Genomic DNA, 21,202 nt, shown 5'->3' with positions numbered 1-21,202 from the left:
AGTGCTGGCCCCTTGAATGCCCCTATTTAAAGTTCGTGTTCTCAAGAGGAGCCTGAGCCAGTAACCCCATCAACATCTCTGTGGTGGCTCTGTAAACCCATGTGGGTAGGCCAGATATACAGGCACCCACTGGGAATGCAGGAGTCCTGCTTCAGCCACATGGGATGCTTTCCAAGACCCGGAGTGGATGCCTGAAACCACAGGGAGTACCCAGCCCTGCATATACTATGTTGCTTCCTATATGTGTGGACATATGATAAAGTTTAACTTGTAAAGTAGACATGGTAAGATGTTAACAGTAGCTAATTATAAAATAGAACAACTATAATAATATAAGTGTAATAGAAGTTGCATGAATATGACCTTTCTGTATGTCTCAAAACATCATATTGTCCATTTACCTTTTCACTTAAAGGAAGCACTTGATGGCTTATCTTTGGCATGTCCCAATTGCCAGCAACACTAGTCTTGGGACTTGGAGTATTTATTAGAAGGGTCACTTCAACATAAGCACTGTGATGCAATGACCATCAACTTGACAATAAAGATGGCCATAAGTGACTAGGGAGCAGGTAGCACATACAGGGTGGACACACTAAACAAAGTGAGGATTGGATAGAGCAGAACTGTGTAAGATCTCTCAGATCAGCACATAGTTTAAAATTTATGAATTATTTCTATAGTTTTCCATTTAATGTTTTCAGGCTGTGGCTGACCACAGAACTACAAATGAGTCTGTCTCTTGCCATTTCATTTTCCTTTCTGGTTCTTGGACTGATGTGAATGACAATGACTGCATGTTTGACATTAGAGACCAGGCCAGATTTCCTCTGTGCAAATTTCGCACCACTGATCCCTTTACAGTGGGCTTGTGAGCATGTCCAATCATTGGTGTCATTATTTGGTGAGTTTCTTATTACTGGCCAGGGAACATCCTATGATGTTCTAACCTGGAACTTGAGTTAAATGGCAGTTTTATTATTTTTTAAGAGACTCTTATAAGTCAGTCTGTAAGATTTATGGAGGAGTGAGTCTACAGAATCCCATTCAGTGCCCCAAGTGCATGCAAAGAAATAGGAGACAGCCCGGGTTACGCCACACTCTTTGTCAAGCTTGAATTTTTAAACCTGTCTAGTTGTGAGCCAAAATTATACCTCTCCTCAAATACTATTTTCCTGTGTTAATTTAAACTGATGAAAATAGCTTGATCACGGGTTTATAGCCTCTTTTATAGAATTTTCACTGTAGTCAAAGCCTGGAAATAGCGATTTAATTAGGGACTTACAGACTTGTATTTCATTGTGATAAATGCTCCGTGGATATTTAGACCCATCACAAAGGTAAAATAGTTTTAGCTTTCCTTTAACTTATTTAATGTGTTTCTTTCTTGTAATCCACTTCACAAGCAGATCTCAGACGTTTTTCCAAGGCTCATGATGCTCTGTTTCTATGATAAATCTAACATTGCCTCCTGTCCCCCTCAACAAACCTACAATGTCAGCAGAGTTCATGGTTACATTTTTGCCACAGAAATCAATTATAAAAAACTGAAAAATAAAGTTTCTTTAATTATCTCATTGATCTAAAACTGGTTATAAACATTCATGAATGAATATGTAAATATATACACACTTCTTTATACAAACATACATCTCATATGTCACCTTGAGAAAGATATTTTTTCATTTATTTTTAATTTGTATCTCTCATAAATACATTATGTACTTAGTAATCTTCCCAGCGTGTCTACCTTCCCACCCATTCTCTGCCCCTCTGCCCCCCCCTTCCTGTTCTCTCTCTTGTTTTATCGGAAAAAGACAAATAAAAAGAAATAAAGAACAAATGGAGTAAAAAAAAAAAAAACTAAGAGAAGTGTTCTTCAACTGTCTTTGCAAAGGCTTATCTATGTTATTGCTTCTTGAAGGTGATTTCACTTTTTTCCCCCTTCTTCTTTTCTCTTCCTCCCTCCCCCTTTATCTTTTAATATTTACTTACTTACTTAGTTAGTTAGTTGAAAGGCAAAATTACAGAGAGAAAGCAGCAGAAAGGGAGATGGGGAGAGAGCAGAAGGAGAGGGCGAGGGAGAGGGAGAGAGAGGTCTTCCATGGCCGCAACAGCTGGAGCTGCACCGATCTGAAGCCAGGAGCCAGGAGCTTCTTCCAGGTCTCCTACACGGGTGCAGGGGCTCAAGGACTTGGGCCATCTTCTGCTGCTCTCCCAGGCCATAGCAGAGAGCTGATCGAAGTGCAGCAGCAAGGACTCGAATCAACGCCCATATGAGATGCTGGCACTGCAGGCAGCGGCTTTACCTGCTACACCACAGTGCTAGCCCCTTTTATTGTTCTTTTTAAGACTTATTTATTTACTTATGTGAAAGGCAGAGTTAGAGAGAGAGGCAGGGAGAGAGAGAATTTAATTGTCTTTAAAGGAGAACCCAAGGATGTTACTTCTTTTGTGACCTCTTGGACAAAACTATAAGTTATGAGACATAACAATATCTTCCTTTTAATATACTAAAAGGAAAAGTGATTCTTGAGAACAATTTTTACTAGTAAATTTCACGGTGCAACTCTGGGGACAGAGGTCCTGCGTGGGAAGTTAGTGCACAGTGACTCTTGTTATTTATTTAACAAATAACACTCTTATGTATGACATCAGTAATTGCCCAAGGCTCTTGACATGATCTGTCTCTGCTATGGAAGTCTTCTGGACCCACTAGCTTGACAGAGCCATAAGCAAAGTGGAAGTTCTCTCCTCCCTTCAGTGAAAAGTACATCCTCCTTTGCTGACCCCTTATGAGAAAGATACTTTTAAAAACTGCCCAACCATTCTGGGTTTAGTCTTAAAATATTTATGTTGTATAACTTTATAGTGTTCTAGAGAGTATTTTTAGCATATATTACTACAACTGTTTCATGAAAATAATTTCTGGCCATAGAGTAACCTCTCAGCAGGAGCTGGTACCAGCCACAACCAAAGCTCTGGTTTCCAGCAGCAAAGTAAAAACTGGGTCACAATTTTGTGAACAAGGGCTGTGCCTCTGACTTTGACTCTACCAGAAACAGTAGCAACCTGAGTCTAAAGATCTGTCTAGTTTACACACACACGCACACACACACACACGCACAGTACACACGTGCAATATCCTGAGTTCCCATATTGTTGCTCATGTGTGTCTTGCTGGGTTTTTTTTTTTTTTTTCAGCTCCATTACCTGGAGATCCATGCACGAGGCTGGGGGACAATGGGCTCACTGTTTCTTGGTATCTTCCTCGAACAGGCCAATATAGTATGTCTTCTGTTGGAAATGTCAGTTGAGAAGATGGCCATCTTAGAAGTATGTCCTTTACTGTCGTCATCTTAGTGTCACAGAGGTCCATGTGGTGAGCATGAGTCTTCGCACCCTAGGGCCCCAGTTGCTGCCCAGGTGTAGGCGCATGGGCTTCCCTGAAAAATCGTGGAGGACACAATCCTGGCTAGCCCAGCCCTGTCCCAAGAACAACCTTGGCAACGCTGCCCCAAGTCCACACTGGCTTATACCCCAGCCAGTCAGCCCAGGACTGTGCAGAAGGATGTTTTATCCCTTAGGGGACTACAACACCAAAATGCAATAGGTCTCATGATTTACAAAAAGCATAAATTTATTTCTTACCTTTCTGAAGGTTAGGAAGTGCAAGATCAAGGTGCTGACACAGGTGATTGATGAGGGCCACAGTCTCTGCTTTCAAGATGCTATCCTGTACCTGTGTCCTCCACAGGGAAAGAATCTGTGTCCTCACATGGTCAAAGACAAAAGGCCAAGAGGTTCAGACTCTCCGCGAGGGCTCTTTTATGTGGGCCTTCATCCTATAGGCAGGAGAACTCTTGGCCCGATCACCTCTCAGAAGGTCCCACCTCTTAACACTCTCACATGGACCAGTAAGGTGAAGTTTTGGAGGTGACGCATTCCAAGCAATACAAATGGTGGACACTCTTGTTTCAGACATGCACAGTTCAAATGGTACTGACCACAGTCCTAGGTCCACATTCTGAAATCTCCCAGCAGTAACTAGTGTTAAGGACTACATGGCAGTTCTGTGGAAACACGTACTTCTTGGAGCATGGTGGAGCTCTAGACACGTGTGGAGTGACAGCTGTGGGTGTCAGGCGAATGCAGCCCCAGGATGATTGGAAAGCAAGGCATGCTGTGCCTCCTGTAGAGAGGAAATTATAGCAGGTGGACAGTCTGCATGTGGCGTTTCCAGATGCCATCACCTGTCTCTATAAGCACTCTAGCTGTCTGACAGTCCTGCAAGACATCGAGGCAGAGATGGAGAAATCATCATTGGCTAGTTCACTCCCCAAATGTCTAAAACAGCCAGGGCTGGGCCAGGCAAAGCCAGGATCCCGGAACTGTATCTGGGTCTCCCACATGGGTGGGAAAAATCTGCTTCCTCCCAGAATGCTCATTAGCAGAAAGCAAGATGAGAAGCAGAGTATCCAGGACATGAACCAGGCCCTGCAATGTGGGACATGGTGTCCCAACCAGTGACTAAACTGCTAAGCCAAGCATCCATCACCTAAATGCATTTTTTTTATTTATTTGAAAGAGTCACAGAGAAAGGTAGAGACAGAGAGAAAGGTCTTCCATCCGCTGGTGCACTCCCCAGATGGCCGCAACAGCTGTAGCTGCGCTGATCCAAGGCCAGGAGCCAGGAACTTCTTCTGGGTCTCCCATGTGGATACAGGGGCCCAAGGACTTGGGCCATCTTCTGCTGCTATCCCAGGCCAGAGCAGAGAGCTGGATCGGAAGAGGAGCAGCCTGGACTAGAACCAGCACCCATATAGGATGCCGGCACTTCAGGCCAGGGTTTAACCCACTGCACCACAGCGCTGGCCCAATAAATGTATACTGATTTGTAATATTGTCAGTTTGGTGGGGATGCAGCCTCATCCTGGAATCAATATAAAGTTGAATTGGAAGGAAAATACAGCTTCAAATAATTAAGGAGACATATATAAGTTTTGTATGAAGAAAATAGTAAAATACATTCAATGCAATACCAATCAAGATACCAAAGACCTTCTTCTCAGATCTGGAAAAAATGATGCTGAAATTCATATGGAGACACAGGAGACCTCGAATAGCTAAAGCAATCTTATACAACAAAAACAAAGCCAGAGGCATCACAATACCAGATTTCAGGACATACTACAGGGCAGTTGTTATCAAAACAGCATGGTACTGGTACAGAAACAGATGGATAGACCAATGGAACAGAATAGAAACACCAGAAATCAATCCAAACATCTACAGCCAACTTATATTTGATCAAGGATCCAAAACGAATCCCTGGAGTAAGGACAGTCTATTCAATAAATGGTGCTGGGAAAATTGGATTTCCACGTGCAGAAGCATGAAGCAAGACCCCTACCTTTCACCTTACACAAAAATTCACTCAACATGGATTAAAGACTTAAATCTACGACCCGACACCATCAAATTATTAGAGAGCATTGGAAAAACCCTGTAAGATATAGGTACTGGCAAAGACTTCTTGGAAAAGACCCCAGAAGCACAGGCAGTCAAAGCCAAAATTAACATTTGGGATTGCATCAGATGGAGAAGTTTCTGTACTGCAAAAGAAACAGTCAGGAAAGTGAAGAGGCAATCGACAGAATGGGAAAAATATTTGCAAGCTATGCAACAGATAAACTGTTGATAACCAGAATCTACAAAGAAATCAAGAAACTCCACAACATCAAAACAAACAACCCACTTTAGAGATGGGCCAAGGACCTCAATAGACATTTTTCAAAAGAGGAAATCCAAATGGCTAACAGACACATGAAAAAATGTTCAAGATCACTAGCAATCAGGGAAATGTAAATCAAAACCACAATGAGGTTTCACCTCACCCCAGTTAGAATGGCTCACATTCAGAAATCTACCAACAATAGATGCTGGAGAGGATGTGGGGAAAAAGGGACACTAAACCACTGTTGGTGGGAATGCAAACTGGTTAAGCCACTATGGAAGTCAGTCTGGAGATTCCTCAGACACCTGAATATAACCCTACCATACAACCCAGCCATCCCACTCCTTGGAATTTACCCAAAGGAAATGAAATTGGCAAACAAAAAAGCTGCCTGCACCTTAATGTTTATTGCAGCTCAATTCACAATAGCTAAGACCTAGAACCAACCCAAATGCCCATCGACAGTAGACTGGATAAAGAAATTATAGGACATGTACTCTATAGAATAATATACAGCAGTCCAAAACAATGAAACCCGGTCATTTGCAACAAGATGGAGGAATCTGGAAAACATCATGCTGAGTGAATTAAGCCAGTCCCAAAGGGACAAATATCATATGTTCTCCCTGATCAGCGACAACTAACTGAGCACCAAAGGGGAAACCTGTTGAAGTTAAATAGACACCATGAGAAACAGTGACTTGATCAGCTCTTGTCCTGTTGATGTACAATGTAATACTTTATCCATTTTAGTATTTTTTTTGTTCTAGTACCATTGGTTGAACTCTGTAATTAACACACAGTTATTCTTAGGTGTTTTAATTTTAACTGAAAAGTGATCCCTGTTAGGAATTTGGAAAACATTATGCTGAGTGAAATAAGCCAGTCCCAAAGGGACAAATATCATATGTTCTCCCTGATCAGTGACAACTAAGTGTGCACCAAAAAGGAAACCTGTTAAAGTGAAATGAACACTATGAGAAACGGTGACTTGATCAGCCCTTGCCCTGACTGTTGATGAACAACTTAATACGTTATCCCTCTTACTATTTTTGTTTGTTTGTTCTACGTAATACTTTTGGTTGAATACTGTAATCAATACACAGTTATTCTCAAGTGTTAAAACTTACCTGAAAAGTGATCGTTGTTAAATATAAGAGTGGGAATAGGAGAGGGAAGAGATGTGCAATTCGGGACATGCTCAAGCTGACTTGCCCCAAATGGTAGAGTTAGAAACATACCAGGGGATTCCAATTCAATCCCATCAAGGTGGCATGTACCAATGCCATCTCACTAGTTCCAGTGATCAATTTCTGTTCACAATTGATCATAATGATAGGACTAAGAGCCAAAGGAAGCACATAAACAAGAATAATGTCTGCAAATACTAGCTGATAGAATCAAAAAGGGAGAGAATGATCCAATATGGGAAGCGAGATACACAGCAGACCCATAGAATGGCAGATGTCCTAAACAGCACTCTGGTCTCAGAATCAGCCCTTACGGCATGCGGATCTGGCTGAAAAGCCCATGAGAGTATTTCAGGCATGGAAAGCCAAGACACTCTGGCAAAAAAAAAAAAAAAAATTACCTAAATGAAAGATCTCTGCGAATGAGATCCCAGTGGAAAGAACAGGTCATCAAAGAAGGAGGTACCTTTCTCTGAAGGGAGGAGAGAACTTCCACTCTGACTATGACCTTGTCTAAATATGATCAGAGTCGGTGAACTCAAAAGGCTTCCATAGCCTTGGAAACTCATGACAAGAGCCTAGGGTGATTACTGATGCCATAAACAAGAGTGTCAATTTGTTAAGTCAACAACAGGAGTCACTGTGCACTTACTCCTCATGTAGGATCTCTGTCCTTAATGTGCTGTACATTGTGATTTAATGCTATAACTAGTACTCAAACAGTATTTTTCACTTTATGTTTCTGTGTGGGAGCAAACTGTTGAAATCTTTACTTAGTGTATGCTAAACTGATCTTCTGTATATAAAGAGAATTGAAAATGAATCTTGATGTGAATGGAAGGGCAGAGGGAGTGGAGATGGGAGGGTTTCGGGTGGGAGGGAAGTTTTGGGAGGGGAAGCCATTGTAATCCATAAGCTGTACTTTGGAAATTTATATTCATTAAATTAAAGTTAAAAAAAAAAACATAAAAAAAGAAAATAGTAAAATACAAACATAAGAGGCTTTAAATGGTAAGTTACACCATGTCCAAGAAGTTTCAACATACTATATCAACACTAATGAAAATTATTTAATTTATAACAGTCCCCAGAAAACACAAAACATTTATCTCTGAAACTAGACAAGTTGATTCTAACATTCATGCAGAAAAATACTATAATCTGCAAAACTAAAATGATAAAGGAATATAAGTCTCAACAGATATTGAACTATTACAAAAAGAAAACAGTATGATATGGCCCCTGAATTGATGTATTCATGCATGGAATAAAGAAGTCCAAACATAGACCTGAAACCTTGAAATTTTGTTTAAAAGGTGGCATTCCATATACATGGACTCTTCACAGCCATTTTGGGACAACTTGGTAACTACATTGGGAAAAAAATTGTGTTTGTTTTTAACTTTTGCAGCAAAATAACACCCAAGATTTTTCTATGAAAAATTAAATCTGGGGGCCGGCGCTGTGGCTCAGTGGGTTAAAGCCCTGGCCTGAAGCGCCAGCATCTCATATGGGCGCTGGTTCTAGTCCCGGCTGCTCCTCTTCTGATCCAGCTCTCTGCTCTGGCCTGGGATAGCAGCAGAAGATGGCCCAAGTCCTTGGGCCCCTGCACCCACATGGGAGACCCAGAAGAAGCTCCTGGCTCCTGGTTTCGGAGATAGGCATAGCTCTGGCTGTTGCAACCATCTGGGGAGTGAACCAATATTGAATCTGAACAGTGAAAGAAAATATGAGATTTAAAATCAGAATATTTAAATTCCAAATTTTCTTGAGGAAAACTGTCAAGGAATAAAAATTATGTTTGTCAGAATAAAAATGATATTCCCATTGCTTTACAAAGAAAATATTTACTCAATCTTGAAGACATTACTTTTGCAACACTGAATGTAAACAGTTTGGAAGTTCAACTTGCTCCCTCAAAGGTTGGAGGTTAGCTTAGCTGTGAGATGTTTTTTTCTTTTGATGAATCTGGATATTTTCACAGTGGAAAACACAGCTCCCCCAAAATCCTGTTTATGAGAAAGTCACTGGCCTGCACATTTTCATACCCACTCAAAGGATGATTCTTCAGAAGTGGAAAGACTTTTTCAAAGAAAAAAAACCTCTTCTGCTCTAAATGTATTACATTTGTTTTCAGATTATTTCAACCTCAGTATGAAATGCCTGGGTGCAAGATATTTGTGTTTCCTGGGTAAACTCTAAATGAGCCCCTAAAATTTAAACTTCATGGACCTTTTAGTGTAGATTTCCCTAGTTTTATAGTGAAAGAACATTTTAAATTAAATATGGATTTTTCTATTGTTCTACAACTTCATGTGAAAATGACTATTGTATAATTTGCCATGGATAAATTCACCATAAAATGAATAGCCTGCTCAGGTGTGCTTCGTGTTTCTGTTCTATCCGCGTGGCAGGTATCTCTTGCTAAGGTGCTGTTTGTGCGTCTCCTTCGGTTGATACCAATTCTTGTCCAGGTTCTTGGTCTTCCATGAAAGGGGACCCATTTCCAGCCATCACACAGGCACATCCAGGCGCATCTGAGTGCTGGTCTGATCACAACTCTCTTTCAAATGTAACGCTGTGTTAGCCACTGGGCTTGTGCATCAGACAGTTCTTTGTCACCATAACTAAATAATTGAGGAAACTAACTGTATGTAGAGAAAAGGGTTTTGTGACCCACAGGTGTGGATGCTCAAGGCCAGTTTGGACAGCCACTGTGATCTGGGGCTGATGAGGGCAGTGGATGACAGTGGTGGCAGGTGCAGGACAAGTGCATGTGAGCCAGGAGGCAGGGAGAAACTGGGCAGGACTCGGACTTTCATCACCGACCCTCTTGTGAGAAGTGACTTCTGGGGCACTCCCCTAGCGACCTAAGGACCTCCCACTGGGCCCCCCTCCTGGACCCTCTTAGTACCATTATCTTTTGATTTGGGAGTTTTAAAGTCCAGTATCAATACAGCAGGCTGCTATAGCAAGGATGAGAGCCTGGGTAGCTTATAAACAACACACATTTGTTTCTCACAGTGCTGGGGGCTGGGAACTTCAAGATCAAGGTGCCAACAGGTTCCGTGCACTTCCTGCTTCCCAGACCACAATCTCCTCTCTCTGATGCCACATGATGGAAGGGGCAAGGGAAGTCTCGGTGGCCTCTTTTGTAGACACTACCCCTGGGCCAGGGTTGTAGGCACTGAGCTAAGCAACACCAGCACGCATTGGAGCACCAGTTCGAGTTCCCACTGTGCCGCTTCCAATCCAGCTCCCTGCTAATGCACCTGGGAAAGCAGCAGAGGATGGCCTAAGTACTCGGGCCCTGCCACCCATGTGGGAAACTCGGATGAAGTGCCAGGCTTCTGGCTTTGGCCTGGCCTATCCTTCTCCTTGAGGTCATTTGGGGAATGGACTAGCAGATAGAAGATCTCTCTCTCTCTCTCTCTCTCTGCCTTCAAATACATGGAAATTTTTTAAAAAGACACTGATACCATTTGTGAGGGCTCTACCCTCATGTTCTAACCGTTTCTCAAAGGCCCCACTTCTTAGTAACATCACCCTGGGGATAGGATTTCAATGTATGAGTTCTGGGGGGACACATATATCCTGCTGCATATATTACCCAGATCATTCTGTACTGTAAGGCAGAAACATATATATGTATATTTAATATATATATTTCAAAATATTACTTAAAGAGTGACATCGAGGATAAGACAGCAGCAGAGAGAGAGAAATTGATCTTCTATCCACTGGTTTACTATTCAAATGGCCCTGGCCAAAGCCAGGAGCCAGAAACTCCACCTGGGTCTATCATGAGGGTTGCAGCGGCACAAGTCCTTGGGCCATCATCAGCTGCCTTCCCAGGTGCATTAACAGCGAGCTGGATCAGAAACAGAGCAGCCAGGACTCAAACTCAAACTCCAATATGGAATGCCAGTGTTGCAAGTGGCGGCAGTACCCAGCTACATCACAACACCTGCCCCTGTGAGGCAGAAATATTCACCAAGTGATTACGTGTAAGAGATTCACACCACTGAAGAGCATTAGTAATAATGACGGTTGGATTTGCTATTTCACTGTCAATCGCAATCTTTCTGATTGTGTCCAGAGACGTGGAAAGTAGCCGTAACTCTCTTTAGAAGAATGATTTGGTGTCATTGCCCATTTACAATTGTAATGAGGCATTAAGAACCCCACCTGCCATCTTTAAATATCAAGGGTTTAGACTTCTTCTCTGGTAAATATGATTCACTATTTACTTTGTGTGACTAGATCAGCTTGAATTCATTTCCTGTTGTACTAAGCTTGTTTGTTACCTTCTTTTAATAATTACATCCAACTGCTCTTGGAAAGATAATCCTCTGCCTTTTGGAGATGTTTGGAGAATTTTTACCATAGTCTCCCTTACAGAGTGATCTGTCCAGTGGGCAGCATCCCTGTCTTTGAATACTTGGTTTGATCACCCGTATCTAGTAGCAGAATGGGGTATGGTCTCCAGGATCACTGTGCGGTCTTCAGTTGATTTTAGACAAGACCGCTATCTCCAGGGAATGTTACTTGTTATTACTGTCATGAGCTCTAATTCTTCAAGAAAAGTATAAAAAGGATTTGTCCTCCAGCTTCAATGTCAAGGCTTCGGCTTTCTCCTTCTCTCCCACCTGCTTGAGACAAATCTGCACACACCACAATTCTTCCTCATCTACAAGAACATAGAGGAGCCATGGATCTGTAAGAGTTGGAATTCCTACAGAGATATGTGCCATCTAGATTTAAAGCAAAGCTTCTATTTCCTAATAGCTGTGATAACAAGGTAATGGGGAAATGGTTTGTGTGAGCTGTTTCCTAGCATAGCACAGCATCCTGCCACTTCTCCCACTCAGAGAACTGCCTCTGAGCCAGGCTGCTCCTGCGTGTAGCTGGGGCGCATCCAGATCTGAGATGCATCTTTTCACCTGCTGCTGCCTTCAGTCGGTGCTCGGTGGAGAAGGCTTTGGGGAAGGGCTTGGATGCCAATGGGAGAGCAGAGCCGCATGAAAACAATCTCTGTCTGATCTCAAACACGGACTTTGACTACTGGATGAAAGGCTATCTGAAGACTGTACTCCTTTTTTATTATTTACTTACAAAAGAAAAAGAATGAAAACCTGGTTGACCTTCAGGATCAGGGACGAAGACACAGTGGAAGCCATATTGAATTTAATTTAATGTTCTGTAACAAACAAGGGGAAGAGATAGGGAGATACTGATTTTGAGGGAAATGCTAATTATCTACAGCTTAATTACAGATAACATCATGAGGAGAATACATAAAAGGCTTGAAATGCAGCCAAAGCATCTCCCTAAGAACATTAAAAAATGATTGTTGTTTACAATTCACAAATCGCACCAGCATAAAGCTGAGCTGGGGAAAAACAGAGTCAGGCTGGAAGGAACAGCCCAGCCCGTGATTTCAAAACCAGACCCGAAGGATGCAGTATGATTCAGAGTCAGCTCAGGTTGTGGAGTAAATGAGATTCTGGCCAGGCTCCCCCTTTAAAATCAAAATTAGCAGATCACCGGCGAACACATTGAAGTAAAATGCTAGGAGATGACACAACCCGAACAAAAATAAATAATTCATGGGGTCTTAGTATGCGAGCCACAAATAAAATATAATTCACCAGCATTGATCTCCGTGTAAGTACAACAGACATAAAGAAAAGGCAAGATTGTCACATTCCTGTCACTTCATTACCAAAGCCAATGATAGGAAAATCTCCCTTTTCACAGTGACAGAATGTTCACTCAGTGCAGCATGGCTCACGGTCACCTGCTCCACCCTGTACAGAAGCCCTTTTGCCTTTTTTCTTTTACAACTGGCATCCTCTATTAACATCCTAGTTACCTTTCAAGGTGAGTTTTGTGATATTGGAAAATGGCACTGTGCAAGCAAGTTTGCTCTTATTATGGAGGGTGGAGGAAAAAAAATACCTGGTAATTCCTTTTTGCCTGAAGCTGATGAGCCCCCATGTTCCTGGGCAGGGTGCAGCCTGGAGTCCACGGCGCTGGGGATCAGGCCAGAGCTGGGCCCCAGCAGTGCTGCATTAGATGCTACAGAGCAGGTGTGGGTGATGCTTTGAGAAACAGAATTGTAATCAGAGCTCTCAACACTGGGTACTTTTTCAGAAGAATGGGAATATAGGGGATGTTTCTGTGGTCCAGGGATTTGTGTGTGTGTCTGTATCTGTATTTTGTATTATGTATGTGAGTGACAGGAGAGAGCAGGGAGATGCAAAGGGAAAGATGGTGAGGACCACAGGTGGTTAAGCCACAAGTTGACCAAGATGACGATTAAGACATGCAGAGATACTGATTTGCTGAGTTCAGAGAAGGAAAACAGGAAACAAATTTAAGTTTGATAAGCAGTTATTGAATGAATGAACGACTAAAGAGATGACAGCCGTTGGGAAGGGGTTGCTCTCTGTCCTTTGTATTCAGGCAGGTTGTCCTCTTCCCTTCATGACTGGTTTGTTTGGTTGGTTTAACTGGGGTCCTTTCTTGTTACTGAAAGTTGAAGATTTTTCAGGGAGCAGCTCAACGGCACTCACAATGTTGTATAACCTCCACCTCTATCAAGCCTAAAGCATCTCCATCAGCCCAAGGTAAAACCCACACACATTCAGGAAGTACTCCCCGTCCTTCCTCCTCCACTCCTGGCAAGACCTGTCCATGATCCGTCCCTGTGAGTTGACCGTGGCTGGCTATTTTGTCTAAAGGAGACCACACAGTAGGTGGACTCCTCTGTCTGGCTTCTTTCATTCACGTAGTATTTTCAAGGCTTATCCACACTGCAGCTTTTCAGTCCTTTCTGATTCCATTGTATGTGTATGCCTCTCTGGGTTGACCCACTCATTTCTTGATTGATATTTGGGTTGTTTTCATGTTTTGATTATTGTGAATAATAAAACAATAATTTCTGAGGATGTTTTCTAAGATACTGTTGGAGAGCAAAATTGCAAAATCAAATTGGGGTGTAAATAAAAAATATTTAAACCACTTTATGTGCTGCACAAATTGGATATTTTTAAAAAGATTTTATGTATTTATTTGACAGGTAGAGTTATAGACAGTGAGAGGGAGAGACAGAGAGAAGGGTCTTCCTTCCATTGGTTCACTCCCCAGATGGACGCAATGGCCGGAGCTGTGCTGATCTGAAACCAGGAGACAGGTGCTTCTTCCTGGTCTCCCATGTGGAGGCAGGTGCCCAAGGATGTGGGCCATCTTCCACTGCCTTCCCAGGCCATAGCAGAGAGCTGGATTGGAAGAGGGGCAACTGGGACTAGAACCAGCGCCCATATGGGATGCCAGCGCCACAGGTGGAGGATTAACCTACTGTGCCAAGGCGCCGGCCCTGGGATCTTTTTTTAATGCTTATTTTATTTATCTAAAAGGCAGAGTGATAGAGAGGGAGAGATAGAGAGAAAGAAATCTTCCATCTGCTGGTTCACTCCCCAAATGGCTGCAGTGGTTAGGGCTGGGTCAGAGATGGCCCAGGCCAAAGCTAGGAATCAGGATCTCCATGCTGGTCTCCTACATGGATGGCAGAGACCCAAGCACTTGTGCTACCTTCTGCTGCCTTCCCAGGCACATTAATAGGGAGCTGGACCAGAAGCAGGGCATCCAGGACTTGAACTGGTGCTCCCATATGGAATGCTGCTATCATAGGTGGCAGCTTACCCCACTGAGCTACAGCGCTGGCCCCATTTTAATCCAGAATATTGTCAGCATTTTTTGGAAATGGGAATTCCCCACATCATTTGAAAATATGAACAGCCTCTGGGCAGAAAACCAGATCGGAAATGGCAATGTCAACTTAGTTTTAAGTGACTGTCACAAGAGCCTACAAAATGAGCTTCATTCAGTCAAATCAGGGGACCCACAGCACAGCAGGGGTGCTGGTGACAGGTGCTCCCCTCAGAGTTACCAAAACACTCACAGAACTGTCCCAACGTGGTTGCTGCTATCACCCAAGTGGGAAGGAACCCTCGCTCCCCACACAGCCTCCATTCATCTCCACCCAGGGTACCTGATTCCTTCCAACCTTGTACACTCAGCTTGAGCAAGCAAGGGGTCCCCAAAGCTGGGGCATCACAACCCACACTGCCCCACCCCCACCCCTCCTCCCAGGGCTGCAGGCAGACCTCCGGCATGTCCTCCTGAGGGAAACTTCTTACCCTGGGCCTTCTCCAGCCACTGCTTCCATATATTGATTGATTTTTACATTTTACTTGAACTGATAAACACATTATATATGGGATATGGGATACAATATGGCATTATGACACGTGTATACATTGTAAAATGACTGAATCAGGCTAATTAACACACCCATCACCTCACATACTTAATTCTTTACATCCATTTAGGTTTTTTTGATAGATTTTTATTTATTTGACAGGTAGAGTTATAAACAGTGAGAGAGAGAGAGAGAGAGAGAAAGGTCTTCCTTCCATTGGTTCACTCCCCAAATGGCCGTAACGGCCAGAGCTACGCCAATCCAAAGCCAGGAGCTTCCTCCCAGTCTCCCACACGGGTGCAGGGGCCAAAGCACTTGGGCCACCCTCCACTGCCCTTCTGGGCCACAGCAGAGAGCTGGATTGGAAGAGGAGCAACCAGGACTAGAACCCGGCACCCATATAGGATGCTGGCACCACAGGCGGAGGATTAACCTAGTGTGCCATGGTGCCGGCCCCTCCATTTAGGTTTTTTAAGAAGAATAAAAGGTGAGTGCTTTGCCTAGTGGTTAAGATGTTAAAAAGGCACCTGCCTCTCATATTGGAGTCTCTGAGTTTGGTACCTGGCTCCAGCTGACTCCAACCTCCTGCCAGCACAGACCCTAGCAGGTAGCAGATGATGGTTCAAGTAATTGGTTTCCTGCTGCCCACATGGGAGACTTGGACTGAGTTCCTGATTCCCAGCTTTGGCCTCAGCCTAGCACCAGTTGTTGCAGGTATTTGGAGAGTGAACCCACCTCTCTCTTTCTCTTTCTGCCTCTCAAATAAGTAATAAGAACATACCTTTAAGACATGGTTCAAGTTTTTCTAAAGCCATCATCCCAGCCCCCATATAGTCCTCACATGACCAGGGTGCCAGGCAGCCTGCCTCGAAGACTGGGCTCCTACAGCAAGTGTGTGGGACAAGGTGTCCCCCGGCAGGCAGCACCAACTGAAGCCACTTGCTAGCCCCAACTAGATTGGCATTCATTGTTTCCTAGTCCTTTTATAGTTAAATCATTTCCAGTGAAGTATATGTAAATAGTCTAAATTTCACATATATTCAGAATCCTATGGCAAAGAGAAACTTATGGAAGAAAAGCTGAATTGCCAGACTGACCCAGGAAAGTCAGTATCTCCTGAAAGTTAAGTGGCACCTGAAAAGCTTACATAAAAATTAGGAGCAGAAATGCCACCTGGCGATTAAGATGCTTGTGTCTCGCTTTAGACTGCCTGAGTTCAATTCCTGGCTCCGGCTCCTGACTCCAGCTTTCTACTATTGCAGCAGGTGATGGCTCAAGTTATTGGAGTCCTGCCATCATACGGGAAGCCTGAACTGAGTTCCTGGGTCCAAGCTTTACCCTCTGCCCAGAGCCAGCTGTTGTGGGCAGTTGGGGAGTGAAACAGCAGACAGAAGCATCTCTCTCCCCCTCTCCCTCCCCCTCCCCCTCCCCCTCCCCCTCCGTCTCCCTCTCTTTCTGGGTGTGTATGTGTCCACCTTTCATATAAATGTTTTAAGATGTTTATTTAAAATTTTAATAAGAAAATAAGAATAAATTCAACTTTATTTAAGTGAAATCAGAAATCTTAATTTTAGAAAGAAGTTTGAGAAGGAGGCATTTACAGGTGTGCGAGGAAGCTGGTGGACAAGCTGTTGCCCTGGGTGCTGCTCCAAAGACCTAGCCCCACATCCCCTTCTCCATGTAGTCTGTCTTCTCATGGGGTCTTCAAAGCAAGTCCTCATGCAAATCTTTGCATCACACGTGGCGGGGGGGGAGAGTGGGGAACGAAGCTGGAGTGACGTGTGCACTGAGCCATGAACTCTGCTCCATCTTATGAGCGTGGACACCTGAGCTCTGCATCCTTTTGTTCACAGCTGGCTCATTCCACCATGCCCTCACCAAATGATAACCGGAGTCTCCTCGCTCATGCTTTATTTTAATTCAGCGATTAGTCTCTCCATATTCCTGAGTTTCCTGTCCATTATAAATTACTGAGTCCTTTGTTTACTTACAAGGTTTTTCTAGCATGGTCCAAAAAAAAAAAAAATGTTGCAGAAGGCTGCAATTGCCAAGAGGTTAGAAATTACAGGGAAAGGGGCATGAGCTAAACGGTGGCTTTTACAGTCAAAATGGGACTATTTGCAAATGCTGGGAAGCAGAAGCAACTTCTCATTAAGTCTTAAATCAGATTGCTTTCATCAAGAAAGTGTTTCAAAACAGGAGGCTTCATTGCCTGGAGGCAGAACTACTGCCTAACTGTGTGGCCTGGCTCAGGGCACCAGCACCCTACTCCTAAGTAAGTGTCTTAGATAAAAGTGGTCTGGACTTTTTCCACAGAGTTACAATTGGCTTACAATTGGTTACAACTGGCTAGATGTGTTGAATCCTTACTACACAGCAGGCATGATAACAACTACTTAAACATACGTCTCTCTCTCTCTCTCTCCCTCTCCCTCTCCCTCTCCCTCTCCCTCTCCCTCTCCCTCTCTCCCCCCCTACCCCCTACCCCCCTCCCCCTTCTCACCACAAAGCTATGAAATCGAAACTACAATTTCCAATTTCCAAATGTTGAAATTGAAGCTGGGAGAGATCATACAATTGGTCAACAGTCACATGACCAAAAAATGGGGGTCTGGTATTTGAGCCCAAGTTGCTTTTATCCACACAGAGGCATTTTTGCTACGTGGAAGAGAAGTTCAGTGTGCCTCTTTATGTGCTGAGGACAGTCGTGCACCACTTGCTGATGAGAATACATCCTGAGAAATTGTTAGGCAATTTCATCATCGTGCAAGCATCTTAGAGAGTTCTTACGCAGATGAAGGTGTCTACAATAAAACTACGTGATATAATCTAACAGGACCATCATCATTTGTGTGGTCCACCATTGACTGAAATGTCATTTAAATGGCACACAACCATCCCTAAGACAGAAAAGCTCATCAAACAGTGATTTGCTGAAAGGAGGCCGTGGAGGCCCTCTGAAGCCTCCAGAGAGAGCCAATGACAATGACTATTTGATGAGAAGGGTAGAACTTAAGCTGAGTGTTGGTGTTTGTGTGAAAAACTAAGAAGAAAACTATTTGAAGCAGATAAAGTGGTATGTGTGATACACTAAAGACCAGTTGGAACAAGCACTTTCTTTCGAATGCGGCGATGATGCACAAATCTGGACATGTTAGCCAGTAATCAACTTCTGCTAAGTTGTACATTAAACCATCAATATGCCAATTTTGCTCTTTATTAAAGATTGCTGTTTAAGTAGTAGAGGTTAAATTTTTGTCACAAGAAAAGAATAACCTGAACACTTCTATTAAAGTAATGAACTATGAAATTTATTCCTTGGTTTTAATTCAAAAATATGCCCCTAAGTTACTAAGAGAAATTCTGACTTCATTCAAATGTAGTATTTAACTGTGCTTTCTCCGTCGTCATCCACAGTTGGCCTGATGGTCACCCCTCTTCTTATCTGACCCCAACCAATTAAATGCCAGTGTTTCTCGACTCCTTGCCCAAGGGCAATTTTTTTCTCCTGCTTCTGTGCACACAGGATTAGTGAGAATCCTGAGTCTGCCTTGACTGCTCTGACTCTCCCTCCTGTAGACAGGGATCTACGTTCACCACTCACACTCCATCCTTGGGTAGCTTTTGTGCCTTCGCTGTTTTTTATCTCCTTCTGTACATACACCTAGAAGCCATCTATGTAGAAAATTAGAAATTTCCAGTTCTGTGAGGCTCTCTGGCAAAGCGCCAACTGCACTGAGCACCTGCCCCACCCTTCTGTCAGTTCAGCACAAAGCAGGGTCAACTTTTATTCCAATGCTAGCCAGTAAGACTGTCTAGAGCAGCATACTGAAAATCATTGTGTTTTGCAAAACAATGATGGAATTTTTGAAAAGATTGGTTTATACATGAGTTTTGCATCATTATCTTTGGAAACAATACCAGGTCCAATTTCTCTTTCCTGGCCCACCTTTAAAACTCCTTTTAAAATACTACCACCAGCTACAATCCCTTTAAGGACATCAACCTCATAGCCAAGTTTGCTAATATCAAATGACCTAATAAACCAGAGATCTGAAGTGAAGCCTCTTGGAGGTACTGGAATTTTCTTTACTATATATACTCATAGACCACTTCAATATTGTAGTTCAACTGAGCAGAAATTGGGATAAGGGAGTTCCTTCTGCCACTGTGCCTTGCACAAATGCAAGGATCTTTCACACTCTTCTTTAGCCTGATTTTTTTATCAAATCCATTTTGTTTTGTAGAATCAAAATATGTTTCAGTTTCATAATTTCTGTGGCATCTAGGTGTTCAGATGTCTGAGGTTGAGGACAAGATTCATTACCATCTATCAACAGAGGAGCTGTTTCCATCACTGCTACACCATTCAGCATAGTAGCCGTCCAAGTATCATGACCGGGACAGACAGAAAAAGAAACTTGTCTAGCTGACTGGAGTGCGTACATAATCAAATGTATGTATAGTTATCCTTGATGTCCACGAGAGACTGTTTCAGGATTTTCTCCATCGAATACTGCAGCATCATCTTCCTCCACTAGCACCTTAGCATTCACATAGCCATGCTGGATAGTACTATTTCTTTCCAGTTCATTTTTGAACCTGACAGTGTGAATGCCAGAAATAGCTTTCCCAACTGTGGGTTTCCCATGAGCAACATGACTAATGGTAGCTATGTTAATGGTGGCTAGCCTGTTAGTAATTTCTCGTGACAGTGGAGTCAACTGAGAAACATCCAATGCAGCCAGATCCTAACAAAGATGTGGCTGCCCCAGCATCATCCCAACCTCCCTTAAGCTTAATTTTAATGAGCAAGCAGAACAGATGGGTATGGATGAAGATGAAGAACAGTCCAGAAATGGCACAGCTCTGAGGTGGCATGTATAGGGTCAATGGCTCTCCTGAATGACCAGAGGGTTGGAGAGCCATGGGGAGCACATCCATGTGAGGTAGCACTTGGCTGGGAATTGTGACTTTAAGGACCCTGAAAACCAGACAGAGGAACCAGAAACTAACATATCTTGAAACACTAAACAAATTCCAATTCTTTAACTAAAATATAATATGGCCAAAGCCAGGACTCAGTATCATAAATAATCTGCCAATGATTTGTGAAAGAGGGAGAACCATGGACCCTATAGCTCACCTAGGAACTGCTGGAGGGACTGGCACTGTGGTGTAGCGGACAAAGCTGCAGCCTGCACCAGCAGCATCCTGTATGGGTGTCAGTTTGAGACATGGCTGTTCCACTTCCCATCCCGCTCCCTGCTAATGTGCATGGGAAAGCAGAGGAAGATGGCCCAAGTGCTCGGGCCCCTGCACTCGCATGGGAGATCCGGAGGAAGCTCCTGGCTCCTGACTTCGGATTGGCCCAGCTCCAGCCAGGTATTTCAATTTAGTAGCAAACAGTTGGCCAATATAGCATGATTTGAAAATGTCTCTGGGGTTTCTAGCCAGGGAAACAAGACAAAGTGGATGCTCACATCGCCCCCCCCCCTTGGGAATGACAGCTGCAGTTGTGCTGTTGACAGATGGCTCCAGGGCCACCAAGAATTGTTGGCAACTTTCTCTGCTGAGAGCCAGTAGAACATGGTAGCACCTCCTTCTGGGAGCTATTTCTGATGCTTGACTGGGGACATTAAAGCTGCAGCCTGCTTGCTCTTAGCGGGCAACATCCCACCTAACAGGGCCATCCTCCTTTCAGACCTACCCTCTGGGAGGCTGAGGCTCTGCTGAGACACCGTCACAGCCCTCCACTCCCTCAGTCCAGGGCTGCTTCCCTCCCCTCCTTTGCATAGCTGCTGATTCTTCCTGGCACTGTGGCGTAGTGGGTAAAGCTGCTACCTGCAATGCTGGCATCCTGTATGAGCACAGGTTGTGTCCCAGCTGTTCCATTTCTGATCCAGCTCCCTACTAATGGCTTGAGAAAAGCAGTGGAATATGGTCCAAGTACTTGGGCCCCTGACACCCAGATAGGAGGTCTAGATGAAGCCCCTGGCTCCAGGCTTC

General features: G+C 43.6%; 1 pseudogene; it reads right to left on the bottom strand.

Annotated features, from left to right (window-relative positions):
* Nucleotides 1-18,566: 18,566 nt before the first annotated feature.
* LOC138849780 (eukaryotic translation initiation factor 2 subunit 3-like) overlaps nt 18,567-21,202 on the bottom strand; it is a 67,927-nt pseudogene continuing 65,291 nt past the window's right edge.

Source organism: Oryctolagus cuniculus, chromosome 5 (genome assembly GCF_051225735.1).
Source record: "Oryctolagus cuniculus isolate XC-2025 breed Fujian yellow rabbit chromosome 5, ASM5122573v1, whole genome shotgun sequence".
Classification (NCBI taxonomy): domain Eukaryota; kingdom Metazoa; phylum Chordata; class Mammalia; order Lagomorpha; family Leporidae; genus Oryctolagus; species Oryctolagus cuniculus.
This window is presented reverse-complemented; position numbering and strand designations above follow the sequence as displayed.